Source organism: Ornithorhynchus anatinus, chromosome 1 (genome assembly GCF_004115215.2).
Source record: "Ornithorhynchus anatinus isolate Pmale09 chromosome 1, mOrnAna1.pri.v4, whole genome shotgun sequence".
Lineage (NCBI taxonomy): Eukaryota > Metazoa > Chordata > Mammalia > Monotremata > Ornithorhynchidae > Ornithorhynchus > Ornithorhynchus anatinus.
In genome coordinates, this window is record NC_041728.1 from 21531889 (window position 1) to 21553275 (window position 21387).

General features: G+C 45.9%; 1 protein-coding gene across 1 annotated transcript in view; it reads left to right on the forward strand.

Annotated features, from left to right (window-relative positions):
- The first annotated feature begins 16149 nt into the window (after positions 1-16149).
- The window catches only part of OCLN (occludin), a 33687-nt gene continuing 28449 nt past the window's right edge, over positions 16150-21387 (forward strand). Inside the window, exon 1 of the mRNA XM_029068136.1 lies at positions 16150-16321. The gene's annotated coding sequence lies outside the window, so the exon portion shown is untranslated. The remainder of the gene's footprint in view (positions 16322-21387) is intronic.

A 21387-nucleotide genomic window follows, 5' to 3' on the forward strand; every position in this document is an offset into this window, starting at 1 on the left:
TAGTGACAATCCCTGCTCAATGACAGCCTCACATTAGTGCAGTTGTTACCAAAGGCAGTTTTATAAGCCAGAATCTGACTCGTTTGATTGAACATTCAATTTATTTATCCTAGTTCCACTACTTTTAACATTTTTATATCTGTCTCCCCCGTTGAGTGTAAACTCCTTCTCGACAGGAAACATGCCTTGTGCTTCTGATGTGCTTTCTCAAGCGTGTTGCAGTATGGCCTAGTAGAATGAGTATGGACCTGGGAGTCAGAGGCCCTGAGTTCTAATCCAGGCTCCACAACTTGTCTGTTCTGTGACCTCAGGCAAGTCACTTAACTTCTCTGTGCCTCATTTACCTCATCTCTAACATGGAGATTAAGACCGGGAAAACCATGTGGGACATGGACTGTGTCCAACCTGATTAACTTGAATCTACCCCAATGCAATGCTTAGTGCAGGGCCTGGCAAATAGTAAGTGCTTAACAAATACCATTAAAAAATCAGGCACTTTATACATTCATTCAGTCGTATTTATTGAGCACTCACTTTGTGCAAAGCACTGTACTGATGGCTTGGGAGAGTACAGTACAAGGATAAACAGGCACTCCCTGCCCACGATGAGCTCTTAGTCTAGAGACAATAAATACCACTACCTATTACTTTTGCAGCAATCCCGTTTCATTTTTGCATATAACCCTTTTTCTCATCATGCTTTCTGCCTACTCATGGTAGAGTCACGTGAGGCTAGCTCCAGTGAATGGGAGTATCCCGAATGACCTGGGTTAGAAATACTGAAGACAAAAGGTGTCCTGTGGTGGTTGTTTTTATCCCTAGCTACTCCCACTCACTGTAAAAGCATTTGCATCAGCCTCTATTTTGCCTTAGACTGGATGCTCTTTGCCGCCAGGAATATGCCATTTCTCTGGGTTGTATTTTCCCCAGACCCTAGTTCGGTGCACTCCTCCTCCTCCTCTTCTATATCTATAAAATGAACATTTCTCTACCACACAAGAATGCCCAAAGAGGGTTGAGATCTCTGCATGAAACCTTCTACAAAAATAAAAGTCGCTTTCCGCTCTCCCAAAAAAGACCCAGACACTGCAATTTCTCTGGGCTAAACCTGCCAGGAAACTGGAGGAAGGGGTGAGGGCTGGGTGGGAAGAGAGGGGAAGGTTCTAGAGCTGAGAGATTTTAAATGGCTGTAAGATGGTGGCAGGGGGCTCGAAAGCTTTATTCAAGTTTTCCATCCTCATCTCACTAGCCTAGCTTGACTGCTGTGATTTTTGACATTTAATGAGTACCTGTGGTGCTTATTTCCCTTTCTTCACTAATAGAGGTGATCCATGCCTGAATAAAAATACAGTAAAAGCCCAGATAACACAGCAATTGCATTCCTGGAAAATATTGAGCCTTGGGAAATTGGGTTTTTTGAAATATGAAATTACTGAGGAAAGAAATTAGGTTCTCAAGGGCTCACCGTGATTCATTCATTCCATCTTGAGACTTTAATGAGCATCTACTGTGTGTAAGGCACCTTCCTGGGCACTTGGGAGCAAATAAAACTAGCAATACATTGGTCCTTGACCTTGAGGGGTTTACAGTCTAATGGGAAATGGGCAGAAAGTAAATGTAGACTATAAGGGCAAATAACACAAATATGTTAATGACAAAAAGTGAGTAGAGGCAAAATATAAGTAAATGGAATAAACTCAAAAGATGGTTGCTAACTTCATTGCTTTTCGAACAACAGATTATATAATTTCTCCTTTTTATTTGAGGGTTATTTAATTTTGTGATTTTCTTAAATTTTCTATTCAGGGCTCTCATGAAACATGAAGAACAGACACTATTTGACATGCACCCTTAATATATCCTTTGGATCTGTGGCAAGGGGGGACGGGTAATACTGTTACCATTTATAGCAAGGCAAAGGAAGCTAAGGACACATAGGCCAACTCTTGCCTGCCACTCAATTTCTCTTTTCTTTTAGAGATATTCAGATCCTCTATGAAATGATAGGTAACTACACACTAACCAACTGCCTCACAGGTTATAAGGAGAGTGATCAAATGCACAGAAATGGCAACAGTTTGAGGAGCCTGCCATAGATACAGCTGTTAATGCCTTTTCAATGTGATGTTGTTTCCAACATGACAGAAAAACTCCAATCAAAAAGAAGCTTTGAACTCAACTTCTCTTTCAATTCTCTTTTTCCCCTCTAATTTCAATGAATTATTAACTTCAAAATCTCTGGGGAACCCTCAAAATGATAAAATCATAAATGATAGCACTATTTAAAAACAATATAAAAAACAAAACATACAACAATCTTGGGTAAGGCAGTTTCCCCACTACCCAAAGCCAAATGCTTCGGCCCTGTATTAACCAAGGCAGGATTGTCTCTCTAACCCTTTTGTTCCTGTGGCTCTTCTGGGCTTCTCACGAATAGTGCTAATGGTACACATGACTGATTATCCCCATCATTAGGAAAATAATAAGGAGCTCAATCCTAAATGGGGCCAATAATAATAAGGCTTTGTGTCTTTAGCTCATCTGCACAGCAAGACCCCTCAGAGGCCTTTGCGGACTGCTGTTGAGGAAGGCACTTGACAAAACATTCTATAGAACCAGAAAACGAAGGTCCAAACCACTTTGTGATCTAGTCTCCAAAGAAGGCCGAATAGAGTCCAACTCCAACAGCCATTTGGATTTGCCTAGACAACTGCATTCATTCATTCATTCATTCATTCATCCATTCATATTTATTAAGCACTTACTGTGTGCAGAGCACTGTACTAAGAGCTTAGGAAAGTACAACAATAAACACTGACAATCCCTGCCAATAACAAGCTTACAGTCTAGAGGTGGGAAGACAGACATCAACACAAATAAACAAGTGACAGATATATACATAAGTGCTGTGGGGCTGGGAGAGGGGGGAAGAGCACAGGGGCAAGTCAGGACGATGCAGAAGGCAGTGGGAGATGAGGAAAAGTGGGGCTTAGTCTGGGAAAGCCTCTCGGAGGAGACGTGTCCTCAATAAGGTATCAAGGTGGCAGGGGGAGTAACTGCCTGTCAGAAGTGAAGAGGGAGGGCCAGAGGAAGGATGTGGGCCAGGGTTCAGCGGCGAGACAGGCGAGATCAAGGCACAGTGAGGTTAAGCACTAGAAGAGCAAAGTATGTGAGTTGGAGAAGAAAGAGAGAAGCAAGGTGATTTGTGTTTTCATTAATGCATTGCAACGAGGCACATTGATATATCTAGTGGATAGCATTCACATTCACATCTTCCCAGATACCTTTTCACCTTTTTATTCACTTTTTCAGTAAAATGACCTCCCAGAGCATGCTTCCTCTTTGGGAGTCTTCCTAATCGACGGCTGTAGGTGTAGGTGGCACTTGGCTGCTTTTTTTTATCCTTTCCTGAGGTACCTCAGGTTGACTGGGGCAGGGGCTAGGGCAGCCCCCAATGCCACCTGGAAGTCAGGCAGGTGTACCCGTGTCCAAGTCCTGGGGAGCAGGGCCAACAGAGTCCCCAGGATAGGACTCTAGTCTGCACAGGCAATCTCTACTGTTAGGCTGCCACTCATTTCATTTGTTCCCTGCGGATTCTGGCCAAGCAAACAATTTCTCACCCTAGAATATTCCTTTCCAAAGATCTATCTGGCCCTGAGGAGAAAGAGCCACTGTTATGGCCCTCAGAGGGCTTTGTTGGTCAGTGTTATATGTAGAAAATGCTAGCAAACATTGCACTCATGGAGCAGGGGGGAGAGAGGGGGTTTGTGAGGAGGAATCCTGGATCTTGGCCAGTTATACTGGTCCTGCACCAAGTTCTAACATGTGGGCCCTGAAAGATTGCCCAGCTGCTGCCTGTAATAGGATGTTTACTTGGTTTTGGTAGCATTGAGGTTCTGCGAAGAGTGGTTCCCATTTCCTCACAGGCATGCTTGATCAATCAATGGTATTTATTGAGGGCTTACTGTGTGCACAGCACTGAACTAAGCACTTAGGAGAGTATAAAAGAACACGCTTACAATCACCTGTCTCTCTCCCTTTGCTGGACTCTTTACTTCCCTCCCGGCATCCCTCCTTCCCAGTCCCAGAGCCCTCCTTCCCAAGAAGGAAAGTAAATGGAAGGGTGATACATGTAGCGTGGTTGGATATACAAGAAAGTGTATGTTCTATGCATGGTGTGTAAATGTGCACACGTGAGCCTTTGTGTGTGTGAGCAACCCAGTGGATGAGAGGGTAAAGGGAAGGAAAATTACTGAAAAGGGAAAAATAACTGAGAAAAGGAAACGATAAATGATTTCTAAATAACCTGGTTGAATAATGGGCAGTTCTGTTTGTAAACAATATGAATATTTTGGTGTTTCACATTACAATGAGACTATTTGTTGCTAATTTTCTATCCTGCTGTCTGTTGTACCATGTTTAAAAACTACATCTGTATTGAGTGCAAATACATGTACCATTGATGAAGCGGGTTAAAAGGCTGGATGTCTGTTAGATACAGTTTCTTTGAGCCATTTCTGGAAACCGGGAATTTTGGTAGTTACAAATCAATCAAAGGTATTTATTCATTCATTCGATCGTATTTATTGAGCGCTTACTGTGTGCAGAACTCTGTACTAAGCACTTGGGAAAGTAAAGTAGGTTAATATGCAAAGAAAATTTGATGTGAAATGACCAATTTGAGAGGTCCTGAAAATGAAGATAAATGCAATAACACAGCAGGCCTATTTTCTCCACTCTCCAGCTTCACATCTTCCCATCCACCTCTCTGGTAGACATATGGCATTGTCATCCAGCTGTACCTCTTGCTCAGTGCTGTGTGACTGACCTGTTGGCCTGCTCCCTCAGCTTTCCGGATTGAGGCTCTCTGAGCGTTTTTCAGGCTCTACTGACACATCTGGGCTTCCTCCCCCACCTCCTAAATGAGGACCTTAAGGCCTAGGAGACTTCCTGCCCCTTCCTGTTCAGCAGGGTTAGTGTAAAATAATCTAGGGCTCTCCCAAACCCAAGGGATGTTTGTGACAGCATTGAAAAGCTTGGAATGTCTCCTTGCCATATGGACAGTCCAAAAGGGAAGAGCTGAGAGCCGTTTGGGGCGATAGGCCTACTGTGACAGTCAGTTGTTCAGTCAATTCACATTTAAACCAAGTTTTAATTTAGGCAGGTGACACAGGGAAAAAAACAACCCAAAAAAGCAATTATGTGATCTGGGAAGAAGTAAGTTAGGAGGAAAGAGTGAGACAGCAATCCCGCAGATATTTACTGGTATGTTTTTATGAATTAGAACTGTGAGCTTATTTTTTTATAAAATCTTCTTAGTGAATTGGACCATTCCCTTCCACTGCCCTCTGTCCCAGAGCCAACTCCTTCTCACTCCCTCATGCTAAGAACAGTGCTTGGCACTTAATAAGCACTTCATAAATAATAATCATTATGATATTTGTTAAGCTCTTACTATGTGCCAAGCACTGTTCTAAGTGCTGGGGTAGGTACAAGATAATTAGGTTGTCCCATGTGAGGCTCACAGTCTTCATACCCATTTTACAGAGGAGGCACCTGAGGCACAGAGAAATGAAGTGACTTGCCCAAGGTTACACAGCAGACAAGTGGCAGAGCCGGCATTAGAACTCACATCCTCTGACTCCCAAGCCCGGGCTCTTTCCACTAAGCCATGCTGCCTCTCTAATATTGTTATTATTATAAGTCCATTAGTGGACTAAGCCAGCCAAAGTAAGGGAATAACAATGTTGTTCTTCCAATGCTTCAGTGCTAATAATCATAATAATAATGATGATGATGATAATAATAATGATAATTGTGGTATTTAAGTGCCTAATGTGTGTCAAGCATTGTAATAATGTTGGTATTTGTTAAGCGCTTACTATGTGCCGAGCACTGTTCTAAGCGCTGGGGTAGACATAGGGGAATCAGGTTGTCCCACGTGGGGCTCACAGTCTTAATCCCCATTTTACAGATGAGGGAACTGAGGCACAGAGAAGTTAAGTGACTTGCCCACAGTCACACAGCCGACAAGTGGCAGAGCTGGGATTCGAACTCATGAGCCCTGACTCCAAAGCCCGTGCTCTTTCCACTGAGCCACGCTGCTTCTCTAACACTGAGGTAGATAAAAGATAATCAGGTCCCACATGGGGCTCCCAGTCTAAGTTGGACAAAGAACTGGTATTGAATTCCCATTTTGCAGATGAAGGAACTGAAGCATAGACATCTTAAGTGACTTGCCCAAAGTCACACAGTAGGGACACAGCAGAGCCACGGTTAGAACCTAGATCCTTTGACTACCAGCCCCAAGCTCTTTCCACTAGATCATGCTGCCTCCCCAACACCTTATAGAAACGAATGAGACAGTTTGTGTTTCTCCAGATCCTACCAGTGCTTGTGGTTCCAGTTAGCCTTGCCTCAACTTAAGTTTATTTTGTTCTTAACTCAACAGCCATAGACCAAAAATGTTTTTTGAAAGATCCCAAAGAAGTATCAGAAGAGCACCGGAGCTTAATTAATTCAACGGGATCATCATTAGAGGACTGTTTTCCTTCAGCCAAAAGGACAAGGCCCAAGCTTGTTCAAAAAGACTTCTTTACAATGTGTATCTCTTAACTTGTGCATCATTAATTGAGGATGGGAAGTGCCAGATTCTTAACTCAATGCAACTATCTGAAAACATTTTTCTTGCGAACTATTACCAGTGTATTTGTTTGAGTAATTTTGTCTGCTGAGGACGTTGCCATCTTTCACTACTGATGGAGAATTACGCTACTCAAGAAGTGAAACAGAGGGGAAGCTAGGATCTGCTCACACTGTCTCAGTTCCATTCTAGCCAGCTCAAGTGTTTTACTGAACGCAGTGAGCCCTAGTGATAAGCCACACACCTATTTCAGCTTACCCTCAGGTCAAGGAGATGGGATGTGGAAACACAGAGTTAAAGATGGATGGGACAGCCAGCCATACTGATGTTTGGTCAACTCAGCCCTTTCTTCTTTCCATTTCAAAAGGATGCAAGGAAGCCAGTTTGGCAGGTTCAAGCTTGCTCTCCATAGCCCAGGTAAATGAAAGAACTGAGGAAATTATCTGATAATGTAGGCAGAAATTGTTCTTTAGTGTGACAGAGTAAAAATAGGGTTTTTTCCCCCTAAAATATCCAGATAATTGCCTTAATTCTTTAACAGTGTTGACCTGACTTTAGTCTGGAAAGATTTTCACAATCAACAGATCATTCGGTTCCTCTCTAATGTAGGGATTACATTCCTGATGAGCCCTACATTAAGGAAAACTCACATTATAATAAAAAATATGAATATAAAATTCACACTGAGAAGCAGTATGGCCTAGTAATAATAATAATGTTGGTATTTAAGTGCTTACTATGTGCAGAGCACTGTTCTAAGCGCTGGGGTAGATACAGGGTAATCAGGTTGTCCCACATGAGGCTCACAGTCTTAATCCCCACTTTAAAGATGAGGTAACTGAGGCACAGAAAAGTAAAGTGACTTGCCCATAGTCACACAGCTGACAAGTGGCAGAGATAGAGCATGGGCCTGGGAGTCAGAGGATGTGGGTTCTAATCCTTGCTCTGCCACTTGTCTGCTGTGTGACCTTGGGCAAGTCACTTTGCTTCTCTGCACCTTAGTTACCTCATCTGTAAAATGGGGATTAAAAGTGTGAGCCCCACGTGGGACAACTTGATTACCCTGTATCTACCCCAGCACTTAGAACAGTGCTTAGCACAGAGTAAGTGCTTAAACACCACAATTAATACTTGCATATTACCATTTCTTCTGACATTGCATTGTGATCTATCTTACCTACTAACTTTTGTACTCAATAAAGGAGTAAATAATAAATAATATTGATTGATAAAACATTCCTCAATTCCCAGTCGATTGGTATTTACTGAGCACATTCTGTGTGCAGAACACTGTACTAAGTGCTTGGGAGAGTGCAATTTAATAGAGTTGTAGACACATTTCCTGCCCACAATGAGTTTACAGTCTAAAATTCCCACCAGAGTTCTTTCCAAAACACTTCAGTAAAAACACACACTGGGGAAACTGGCGATATTAGTCGAACTGACCCAGATCTCCTTTAAGGCCTAAATCTACCCAGCACAGTTTTAGGGGGGCGGGTGGGTTATTTCTCTCCCCATCCTGTCTTTAGGTGATTTCTAAATTGTGGCATCTTCTTTAGGTTTCTGCACATAATTTGTCAGTTTCTCCCAAGAGTTTTATTAGTAGCGGTTAGGCCTTTTCCAGCTGCTGCCCTTCACTACTTACTCCTACTAACACCCAGTTCTATTCTAAACTGGAATAGATTAAAGGGTTTACTCATCTTGTTTCATCATCCTAGTTCTGTATCTATTTGGTCATGGTAAAGGTAGCATGGATTTTGAGGAGAACTCCTCCCTACTAAATTAGGGAGGGAACAAAAGGTATTTCCGGCTCATGCCTCACCAATCCCAAAGGCCTAAGGGATCCAGTCATTGGAGATGCAACTTGAATGCACTCCCGGTTTATGAGAGGTGAGAGCTTGGAGAGCTAAATTCATCTTTTCTCTTTTCCTCTTCCTGACTTGGCCCTATTCTGTCCAGCTGGGCTATTCCAATATGGCCCTTATAGTGAGAAGCCACTAATGCTGCCAACTCTTTGTTTTCGGTGGCTGGCCAGAGAGAACCTGGGGCTAAGGGCTCACAGATCCACTGGCCAGCCCACCCAGGGGCCTGGTGCTGGACAGAAAAGTCCGTGACAACCTGGGGAACACAAAAAGCCGCTTTGGCGGTGGGGCTTCAAAGTGGATTTTGGAGTCCATTGGAAGGAAGAGGACACCCCAACTGCCTCCACCCCAACACACCCAGGCTGGCTCCCAGAGCAAGGAAGATATGTACATAAAGTGCTATGAGAGGGTGTGAGGACTTAAGTGCTTAGGTGACACGGAAGGGCAGCTGACGGGCTAAAACCGGGACCTTTGGACATTTGATATTTGCCCCACCCCCAACCCAACAGGACTATGTACCTATCTTTAAATCATATATTATAAATTACTTGTTTAGTCTTATTAATGTCCATCTCCCCTGCTAGATTGTAAATTTGTTATGGGCAGGGAACGTGTCTGCTAATTCTGCTGTATGTACTCTCCTAAGAGCTTAGTATAGTGTTCTGCACTTAGTGACCGCTCAATAAATACCATTCATTGATCTGCATGGGCTGCCAGCTTTGAAGGGGGAAGGGGTTTTAAGCAGGGGGAAGGGCAGGGGCAAGGGGCTGTTGGTGGGAGAAATGAGACGGAGGCAAAGAGAATAAGTTAACTTGGGAGGAACAAAGAGTGTGCGCTGAGGGTGTAGGGAGAGAAGCCAGTGGACAAGCAGGAAGGAGCTGATAGAGTGCCTGAGAGCCAGTAATTAGGAGTTCCTGCTTGATGTGGAAAGGAATGTGTAACCATTTGGAGGGTTTTGAGAAGGGGAAATGGGGACAGAGTGACCTTCTGGAAAACTAATCTGGACAGCAGAGTGAAAAATGGATTACTGAGGGAAGAGAATGAAGGCAAGAGAGACTAGCAAAGAAGCTAATAATAATAATGTTACTATGTGCAGAGCACTGTTCTAAGCGCTGGGGTAAACACAGGGGAATCAGGTTGTCCCACGTGGGGTTCACAGTCTTCATCCCCATTTTACAGATGAGGTAACTGAGGCACAGAGAAGTGAAGTGACTTGCCCACAGTCACACAGCTGACAAGTGGCAGAGCCGGGATTCGAACCCATGACCTCTGACTCCAAAGCCCAGGCTCTTTCCACTGAGCCACGCAGCTTCTCATACTGCTGAAGAGAAGCAGTGACCTTGTGGAATGAATACAGGCCTGGGAGTCAGAGAATCTGCTTTCTAAAGTTGTCTCTGTCAGCTGACTGCTGTATGACCTCGAACAAGTCTCTTAACTTCTCTATACCTCAGTTAACTCGGCTATAAAAGGGGGAAAAAATACCTGTTCTCCCTCCCTTTTAGATTGTGAAGTCCCATGTGAGACAGGGACTGTGCCCAATCGCTTTATATTTTATCAACTCCAGCACTCTGTACAATGCCTGACATAGTAAGCACTTAACAAATACCATTATTAGTGCAGCTGGGATATGACTAGTACCTAGACCAGAGTGATGGCTATTCGCATGGAGAGGAAAGGGCAGATTGCAGAGAAGTTTTTAAGACTTTAAGGGAGAAATTGACAGGATTAGGGAACAGAGGGAGACAAAGGGAGAAGAAGAGTTGAGGACAAAGTCTGAGGGATGGGTAGGATGGTGGTGGTGTCAACTGTGAAAGGAAAGTTAGACGGAAGGAGGGAAGAGGAGTTATGCTTGGGACACACCGTGCTTGCGGTGCCATGGGGATATTCAGGAGGTGAGAGGAGATTCAGGATTGCAGAGAAGCAAAGAGGTTGGGGTAGTGAGGTAGATTTAGGAATCATCTGAATGGCGTAGGGGCAAGCAGCATGGCTCAGTGGCTCAGTGGAAAGAGCACGGGCTTGGGAGTCAGAGGTCATGGGTTCAAATCCCGGCCCTGCCACTTGTCAGCTGGATGACTGTGGGCAAGTCACTTCACTTCTCTGAGCCTTAGTTACCTCATCTGTAAAATGGGGATGAAGACTGTGAGCCTCACATGGTACAACCTGATTACCCTGTATCTACCCCAGAGCTTAGAACAGTGCTCTGCACATAGTAAGTGCTTAACAAATAGCAACATTGTTATTATTATTATTACTGATTGAAGCCATGGAAGTGGACGAGCTCTGCAAGGGAATGAGGATAGAATGAGACGAGAAGGGGATGTAGAACAGAGCCTTGAGGGACACCCAGAGTGAAGAGGTGGGGGCGGGAAGGCAGAGGAAGAGCTAGTGAAAGAGACTGAGGAGCAGCTAGAGAGATAAGAGAACCGGAGAAAATTCTACAAGCCAAACCAAGGTTAGATAGCGTTTCCAGCAGAAGGAAGGCTCTTTTGTACAATAAGAATAAATTTTTTATCTCCCCAGCCTGGGAAGATGCTGTGGTAGTCTACCGAAGGTTCAAATCTTCTAAAGCACTTGGAGGAAAGTGTGGTTAAAAATGCAAATTAGGTGGTTGTAGAAGTAGATTATCTCCAACCTAACAAATTACTAGCGGGTACCAGAGGCATTGAATTTGCTTTTGCTTCTGATGGAGTTGCAGTGAGGGAAGAGGAGAGGATAACCCATAAATCCTGAGATGACTTGCCTCCCCCACAGTGAATAAGCCAGTGAACTATTACTCCAGACAGTTCGAGAAACTCCGATGTTGCATTTCTGTGGCCACTCTAGGATTCCTCATCAAGAGGCCAGGGCATCCACAGAGTGGTTGTTGCTGTTTCATTCCCGAGGCGGCCAGAAATGAGGCATTCCGATTTGGAAGACACCCTATGGCAGGAGCGTAGGCCCGCGCCCATGGCTCAGTGGAAAGGGCACGGGCTTGGGAGTCAGAGGTCATGGGTTCGAATCCCGCTCTGCCACTTGTCAGCTGTGTGACTGTGGGCAAGTCACTTAACTTCTCTGTGCCTCAGTTACCTCCTCTGTAAAATGGGGATTAAGACTGTGAGTCTCACGTGGGACAATCTGATTACCCTATATCTACCTCAGCGCTTAGAACAGTGCTCTGCACATGGTAAGCGCTTAACAAATACCAACATCAAGCACTTAGTACAGTGCTCTGCATATTATATATATTGAATGAATATAGGACTTTTCCCCTCAGGAAAAGCATATTATTAGTTCAGTGTTGCCCCAGAAGCAAAATGAGCAATTGGAGAACTGGCATTTAGAGACCAAAAAGGTGCTCAATTCTTCAAGTCTTTCCTCAGGAAACTGCCCAAATAAACTTTCAAATAAAATGTAAGCATTATAATTCCACTAGTGAGCTGCTTATTTGCTTAGAGCCCTCGCCCCAGACCCTTTTTAAGACAGAAACAACAGGCACTGCAAGGTTAAGCTTGTAAATTTGTGACTATTAAAAAATAATTACAAACTAAAGTAAGTGCAGCAAGATGCTTTTAACAATTTTTTAATGTTCAAGAGTCCTTTGATTATACATTTCCAGTTTTTGCAATACCAATTAAAGCTGCACACCTGTAAAAAGAATGCACTTGCATTAAAAATAATGGCAATAATGACTTCCACGTAGATTTCCAGTGGAATTAAATAACCCATGAAGGTTGTCATCATTAATAATACCTCATTTTAAAAGCGGAAAACTTCCTGAAGGATGGCAACATACTTTGGACATTTTACAGAAGGGAGACTCATCTCTTTAATCACTTAAGTACAGGGGTATCTCTGGGGAGGAATCAAGCAGCAGTGTATTTGTATCACGAACACCCCTGTTTGATGGGTGTCCAGAAGTAGAGGTGGGCAAAAATCCAAATACTCCAACTGTATTATACAGGTCAGAAGGGTTTCTAGCAAAAAAGGGCCAATACACAATAATGAGTCGACGGAATCAGGTTTGTAAGCATCTTTGCCATTCTACTTCACTGTAATTTCTCTATTTATATTCATAGACTGTAAGCTCGTTGGAGACAGGGAAGTGAGGGAAGTGAGAAGCAGCGTGGCTCAGTGAAAAGAACCTGGGTTTGGGAGTCAGAGGTTGTGAGTTCTAATCCCGGCTCTGCCGCTTGTTTGCTCTGTGACCTTGGGCAAGTCACTTAACTTCTCTGTGCCTCAGTTACCTCATCTGTAAACTGGGGATTAAAAACTGTGAGCCCCACATGGGACAACCTGATCACCTTGATTTCCCTCAGCGCTCAGAACAGTGCTTTGCGCATAGTAAGAGCTTAACAAATACCACCATTTTTAAAATTATTTATTTACTCTCCCACTGAACACAGTAAACGCTCATAAATATGATTGCCAGTGGGGCACTGTCACTCTATTTTGAATTTGCCGCTACCACCCACAGCTTTCAGCTCTAGTGTCAGTCACGACTCTTTGTACACATTTCCTTCAAGGGGCTCAAAGCACATTTTTATGGCACTTACTACGGTCCAGGCACTGTACTAAGCGCTGGGGTAGATACAAGTCAATCAGGTTGGACACAGTCCACGTCTCACATGGGACTCTCGGACTTAATCCCCATTTTGCTGATGAGGTAACAGACCCAGAGCAGTGATTTACCCAAGGTCACCCAGAGAAATGATGGAGCTGTGATTAGAACCCAGGTCCTTCTGACTTCCAGCCCTTTGCTCTGATGATGATGGTATTTGTTAGAGAAGCAGCGTAGCTCAGTGGAAAAAGCACGGGCTTTGGAGTCAGGGCTCATGAGTTCGAATCCCAGCTCTGCCACTTGTTGGCTGTGTGACTGTGGGCAAGTCACTTAACTTCTCTGTGCCTCAGTTCCCTCATCTGTAAAATGGGGATTAAGACTGTGAGCCCCACGTGGGACAACCTGATTCCCCTATGTCTACCCCAGTGCTTAGAACAGTGCTCGGCACATAGTAAGCGCTTAACAAATACCAACATTATTATTATTATTTGTTAAGTGTTTGGATCAGCGGAAAGAGCTCGGGCTTGGGAGTCAGAGGACATGCATTCTAATCCCAACTCTACCACTTGCCTGCTCTGTGACCTAGGGCAAGTCACTTAACTTCTCTGTGCCTCGGTTACCTCATCTATAAAATGGTGATTAAGACTGTGAGCCCCATTCATTCAATCGTATTTATTGAGCACTTACTATGTGCAGAGCACTGTACTAAGCGCTTGGAATGTACAATTCGGTGACAGATAGAGACAATCCCTGCCCAATGACTGGCTTACAGACTAATCGGGGGAGACAGACAGACAAAAACAAGACAACACAGCTGCCGGAGTCAGGATTCAAACTCATGACCTCTGACTCCCAAGCCCGGGCTCTTTCCATTGAGCCAAGCTGCTTCTCTCTGCCACTTGTCAGCTGTGTGACTGTGGGCAAGTTATTTAACTTCTCTGTGCCTCAGTTCTCTCATCTGTAAAATGGGGATGAAGATTGTGAGCCTCACGTGGGAAAACCTGATGACCCTGTATCTCCCCCAGCGCTTAGAACAGTGCTCTGCACGTAGTAAGTGCTTAACAAATACCAACACTATTATTATCATTACTAGAGAAGCAGCGTAGCTCAGTGGAAAGAGCCCGGGCTTGGGAGTCAGAGGTCGTGGGCTCAAATCCCATCTCTGCCACCTGTCAGCTGTGGGACTGTGGGCAAGTCACTTCACTTCTCTGGGCCTCAGTGACCTCATCTGCAAAATGGGGATGAAGACTATGAGCCCCACGTGGGACAACCTGATGACCCTGTATGTACCCCAGCATTTAGAACAGTGCTCGGCACATAGTAAGCGCTTTACAAATACCAACATTATTATTATTATTATTAAAATGGAGATTGAGAGCCTCACGTAGGACAAGCTGATGACCCTGTATCTTCCCCCACCGCTTAGAACAGTGCTCTGCACAGAGTAAGCGCTTAACAAATACCAATATTATCATTATTATTATTATTAAAATGGAGATTGAGATTGTGAGCCTCACGTGGGACAAGCTGATGACCCTGTATCTCCCCCAGCGCTTAGAACAGTGCTCTGCACAGAGAAAGCGTTTAACAAATACCAACATTATCATTATTATTATTATTATTAAAATGGCGATTGAGATTGTGAGCCTCACGTGGGACAAGCAGATGACCCTGTATCTCTCCCAGCGCTTAGAACAGTGCTCTGCACATAGTAAGAGCTTAACCAATACCAACTTTATCATTATTATTATTAAAACGAGGATTGAGATTGTGAGCCTCACGTGGGACAAGCTGATGACCCTGTATCTCTCCCAGCACTTAGAACAGTGCTCTGCACAGAGTAAGCGCTTAACAAATACCAACATTATCATCATTATTATTATTATTAAAACGAGGATGGAGATTGTGAGCCTCACGTGGGACCACCTGATGACCCTGTATCTCCCCCAGCGCATTCCTTCCCTCCCTCCCTGTCTCCCTCGGTATTTCTTCCTTTCCTCCTTCATTATTCCTTCCTTCCTCTTTCCTTCCCTCCTTCCCTCCCTCATTCTCCCTTCCTTCCCTCCTACATTATTTCTTCCTTCTTTCCTTCCTCCCCTCCCTCCTTCATTCTTCCTTTCTTCCTTCCCTCCTTCATTCTTCCTTCCCTCCCTCCTGCCTTCATTTTCCCTTCCTTCATTCTTCCTTCCCTTTCTCCCTTCCTTTTTCCCTCCCCCCTTCCTTCATTCTTCCTTCGGAGAAGCATCATGGCTCAGTGGAAAGAGCACGGGCTTTGGAGTCAGGGCTCATGAGTTCGAATCCCAGCTCTGCCACTTGTCGGCTGTGTGACTGTGGGCAAGTCACTTCACTTCTCTGTGCCTCAGTTCCCTCATCTGTAAAATGGGGATTAAGACTGTGAGCCCCACGTGGGACAACCTGATTCCCCTATGTCTACCCCAGCGCTTAGAACAGTGCTCTGCACAGAGTAAGCGCTTAACAAATACCAACATTATCATTATTATTATTATTAAAACGAGTGAGATTGTGAGCCTCACGTGGGACCACCTGATGACCCTGTATCTCCCCCAGCGCTTAGAACAGTGCTCTGCACATAGTAAGGGCTTAACAAATACCAACATTATTATTACTATTAGTAATAATGATGATGGTGGTGGTATTAGTTTGCTTTACTTAGTCCAGCTAGGCGCTTACTGAGCGTCTGGCTGCTGCTGCTGCTGCTGCTGCTGCTGCTGCTGCTGCTGCTGCTGCTGCTGCTGCTCCTCCTCAGGCCGCGGGACCCGGCGTCGAAGGCCCCAGGACACGTGCCCGCGCCGTCGAGCCAACGTCGCGGCGGCCCCTTTAAGAGCGCGCTGGAGGCGGCCGCGGAACGACCCGCTTTGTCCCCGGCGGCGCCCCGTCCCCGCCCATTTTCAGGTGAATGGGTCCCACCCGCTCCCGCGCCCTCCGAGGCCCCGCCCCCCTCGGCCCTCGCCGCGTCCGCTCCGCCAATGGCGAGAGAGCGGGAGCCCTCGGCAGCCAATGGCGGGGCGGCGGGGTTGGGCCGTAGTTGGAGGGGGGGGGGGTGCAGGTTGTCGGCTGGTGCGCATGCGCGGGGGCCGGGCCGGGGAGGGCGGGGCCGCGCCGCTGTGTCCCCGCCGGCCCCGTCGGGGCAGAGTGCGGGTGCAGCGCGGGTCCAGTGCGGGTCCAGTGCAGGTGCAGTGCAGGCAGCGCCGCCTCCTCCCTGCTTTCCTTCCTCCGCCTTTCCCTGCCGGACCGTCCAGCCTGGCGCCGGGGAGGACGGTGAGTAGAGAAGCAGCGGGGCTCGGTGGAAACAGCCCGGGCTTGGGAGGCACGGGTCCTGGGTTCGAATCCGGCCGCTGCCACTTGGCAGCTGGGTGACTGGGGGCAGGTCACTTCAGTGGGTCTCAGTGCCTTCATCTGTGCAATGGGGATTAACTGGGAGCCTCACGTGGGACAACCTGATGACCCTGGATCTCCCCTCGCGCTTAGAACAGTGCTCTGCACAGAGGAAGCGCTTACCAAATACCAACATTATTATTATTGCTAGCTTGAGCGGCCGCTGCTGGTGCCTGCTTCGGGGAGGCGGGAGCGCCTGGGTCCCCATCGAGGTGGGTGGTCCCTGCCCGTCCTCCGTTGCCTGGAATTCCCCAACCTTCTCCTCTCCAAAGCCCTACTGTCAGAGCTCACCTCCTCCGGGAGGCCTTCCCAGCCTGAGCCCTCCCTTTCCCTCCCTCTGCTCTTCCCCCATCCCCTCCCCACTGCACTTGTGCATATTTTTATCTATTATTTATTACTCTATTTTACTAATGATGTGTAGATATCTATGATTCTATTGATCTATCTCAGGAATGATCCCTCAGAGCTCACCTCCCCCAGGATGCCTTCCCAGGCTGAGCCCTCCCTTTCCCTCCCCATTCCCTCCCTTTGCTCTTCCCCTCCCCACTGCATTTGTGCATATTTCTATCTATTATTTATACTCTTTTTATTTTACTAACGATGTGTATATATATATATATATATCTATGATTCTATTGATCTATCTCAGGAATTATCCCTTAGACCACACCTCCTCCAGGACTGAGTCCTCCCTTGCCCTCCTCCCCATTCTCCTCCCTCCCTCTGTTCTTCCCCCTTCCCCTCCCACTGCACTTGTGCATATTTCTATTATTTATTACTCTTTTTATTTTACCAATGATGATGTGTATATATATCTCTGATTCTATTGATCCATCTCAGGAATTTTCCCTCAGATCACCTCCTCCAGGAGGCCTTCCCAGACTGAGCCCTCCTTTTCCCTCCCCATTCCCTCCCTCAGCCCTCCCCCTTTCCCCTCCCCGCTGCACTTGTGCACATTTGTATCGATTATTACTCTATTTTATTAATGATGTGTCTATAACTCTGATTCTATTGATCTTGATGGTATTGATGCCTGACTCCTTGTGTTGTTGTCTGCCTCCTCCCTTTTACATGTGAGCCCGTTGTTGGGCAGGGATTGTCTCTACCTGTTGCCCAATTGTACATTCCAAGTGCTTAGGTGCAATTCGGCATCAGATAGAGACAATCCCTGCCCAACAAACTAATTCGCATGTGTCCTTAGGTGCTTAGTACAGTGCCTGGCCCACAGTAAGAGCTTAACAAATACCAGAATTATTATTGTCATTTTTCAGCAGCAGGGGTTCCCTTTCAGACTGTGAACTCGTTGTTGGGCAGGGATTGTCTCTCTCAATTTCCGAATTGTACATTCCAAGCGCCTAGCACAGCGCTCTGCGTCCAGTAAGCGCTCAGTAAATACGATTGAATGAATGAGTGAACGGGCTCACAGTCTAAAAGACGGGCTCAGCGTGGCTTAGTGGAAAGAGCCCGGGCTTGGGAGTCAGAGGTCGTGGGTTCCAATCCCGGCTCTGCCACTTGTCAGCTGTGGGACTTTGGGCGAGTCACTTCACTTCTCTGGGCCTCAGTGACCTCAAATGGAAAATGGGGATGAAGACTGGGAGCCTCATATGGGACAACTTGATTACCTTGTATCTACCCCAGCGCTTAGAACAGTGCTGGGCACATAGTAAGTGCTTAACAAATACCTTCATCACCTCCACCGAGCTGGAAGCCCTCCTCCTCTTCTTCCTCCCTCACCTCCTCCTCCTCCTCAGTCGCTGTCAGCATAAACCGGGCTCCAGAAGGGCTCGGTGTCCACAACAGTGGCCTTAAAGGGGGGAGATGTAGCCCCCAAAATATCCTCAAAAACTAAGCTACCAATTGCCTTTGCTCTACCTCCCCTCCCCACAGCACTTGTGATTATACGTACATATCTATAATTCTGTTTTTATTAATGAGGTGTATATAGACTGTGAGCCCGTTGTTGAGTAGAGATTGTCTCTCTTTGTTGCTGAATTGGACTTTCTAAGCGTTTAGGACAGTGCTGTGCACACAGTGAGTGCTCAATAAATACGATCGAATGAATGAATGTTTATAATGATGTTCCTGATGCCTGTTTAATTGTTGTGATAGCCGCCTCCCCCCTTCTAGACCGGGAGCCCGTTGTCGGCAGGGATTGTCTCTGTTGCTGGATTGTTCTTCCCAAGCGCTCAGTGCAGTGCTCTGCACAAAGTAAGCGCTCAATAAATGCGATGGAATGAATGAACCAAAGGTTGGGGGGGGCTTTGGGCTGGATGATTTTTTTAAGGGTATAGCTCCCCTTCGGGAGAAGTGTTTCCCTGGTCTGCCTTCGTGCCCGGGTGATCCCTGGGGGCAAAGATCCTTTACCTCTTTGTTCTCCTCCCTAATTCGTGGAAAGAGTCGATTTTTGGTTTGAGGGTCGAGGAAATGTGGTGCAGAGCGGTTTCGAAATTTCGATTGTGGAGGGGAGGGTGTACCATGGGCAGGGATTTGTCCCTCTATAGTGCTGTATTGCACTTTCCAAGCGCTTAGTACAATGCTCAGCACACAGTAAGCCCTCCATAAATACGATTGAATGAATTCTCTCCTGCTTCCTAAGGGGAGAGATGAGGACCCAGAAAAAAAGGCTGCTTCTGAGCCCTTTTGGAAAGGATCAGTTCTAAAGCCATTTCATTCATCCAGTCGTATTTATCGAGCGCTTACTGTGTGCAGATCACTGTACTAAGCGCTTGGAAATTACAGTTCGGGAACAAGCAAGCAAACCAGCAAGCAGACATGTCGCTTTTGCCAAAGGAACTATGTGGCCTGGTGGGGAGGGAGCTTGGGGATCTTTTGTGGGGAGGCCCCTGCCAACTACCACAGTACAGTAAGGCTCTGGGTGGTTTGGTGGCAGTCCCCAAGGTCCACTCAGTGAAATGGCATGAGAGAGACTCTTCCTGATATCTGGGGAGCCAGTCACACCCCAAGAAGGTATCATGGGTGACAAGGCTGACTCCTATTAGTAAAACACTTAAAGTCACACCTCTTGGCAGATTGTTCCTGTGCATTTCCAGCCTGACTGCCCTATTGCTAGGGGCAAAAGCACCACCAAGGATCTTTTATTGGGGTCCACTTGTGTTTTTTTTTGGCAGAGGCCTTTTGGGTAGTACAGTACCCTAAAGAAACCTCGATTTAAGATTTTTCTGTGGTTGATTTTAAGCCGTCCTGTCACATGATGCGGGTCTCCATGATTTCCCTTAGCAAGCTGGATTCATTTGGAGCTAGCTGAATGACTTCAGTGCTTTCCCTCTCTTTACCGATCCTTTATGTACATCGGTTTTCAGCCAACTGATTTGCAAGATTTCTAATGCAAAGTTTCTTTAGTCACCTCTGCAGAAGAGCCAGATATTGAGAGCAGTCAATAGTTCAATCATTGCTCTGGGCAGGCACTTGGGATTCTACAATTCAGTTGATAGATACCATCCCTGCCCACAAGGAGTTTACATTCATTCATTCAATAGTATTTATTGAGCGCTTACTATGTGCAGAGCACTGTACTAAGCGCTTGGGATGAACAAGTCGGCAACAGATAGAGACAGTCCCTGCCGTTTGACGGGCTTACGGTCTAATCGGGGGAGACGGACAGACAAGAACAATGGCACTAAACAGCGTCAAGGGGAAGAACATCTCGTAAAAACCGATGGCAACTAAATAGAATCAAGGCGATGTACAATTCATTAACAAAATAAATAGGGTAACGAAAATATATACAGTTGAGCGGACGAGTACAGTGCTGTGGGGATGGGAAGGGAGAGGTGGAGGAGCAGAGGGAAAAGGGGAAAATGAGGCTTTAGCTGCGGAGAGGTAAAGGGGGGATGGCAGAGGGAGTAGAGGGGGAAGAGGAGCTCAGTCTGGGAAGGCCTCTTGGAGGAGGTGAGTTTTAAGTAGGGTTTTGAAGAGGGAAAGAGAATCAGTTTGGCGGAGGTGAGGAGGGAGGGCGTTCCAGGACCGGGGGAAGACGTGACCCAGGGGTCGACGGCGGGATAGGCGAGACCGAGGGACGGCGAGGAGGTGGGCGGCAGAGGAGCGGAGCGTGCGGGGTGGGCGGTAGAAAGAGAGAAGGGAGGAGAGGTAGGAAGGGGCAAGGTGATGGAGAGCCTCGAAGCCTAGAGTGAGGAGTTTTTGTTTGGAGCGGAGGTCGATAGGCAACCACTGGAGTTGTTTAAGAAGGGGAGTGACATGCCCAGATCGTTTCTGCGGGAAGATGAGCCGGGCAGCGGAGTGAAGAATAGACCGGAGCGGGGCGAGAGAGGAGGAAGGGAGGTCAGAGAGAAGGCTTGGGAAACCACAAACTAGATTGTAAATGCCATTTCATTAGCTTTGGGGCTCTCATTACTTTGGAAGGAAAATCTTTAATAAGGGGATCAGGATCACTGTTCTCCTAGGTATCTTTTCACAATTAATATTAATGATAATAAATGTTGGCTACCTATGATTTCCTAGGCCCTGTCAGACATAGTCTACAGCCTCCAAAGTGGTGTTCTGGAGAAACAGAAACCGTATTCCTTCCCTTAGGATCTTACCTGTTAGGATCAATTTAACTAGCAGGGTGAAGTGGAAAAAAATTATTACAATTTTGTATTGTCTTCCAGGAGACTTTCTCATAAAACAAAACTTCCACTTTTTTCTAGTTTGTGTTTATCGTTCACTAAAGCTTCAGTTGTCACTATGACATCTTTTCTCAAACATATTTTTAAAGGCGTTAAATTAGGTATTTCAATTTTGTCTTTATTTTTTCTACTCTACCCACTTATTTTGTCCATTAGAATGAACCATTGCTTAAAACACTATTCTTGAGGGAGTGCTTGCATCTGACTGAAAGGTGTTACCAGTCTATCGCTTAAAGTTCTAGCTAATACAGATTTTATGGCTTTTAAAGTATCAGTATTAAATTAACTAGTGTCCTTGCACCG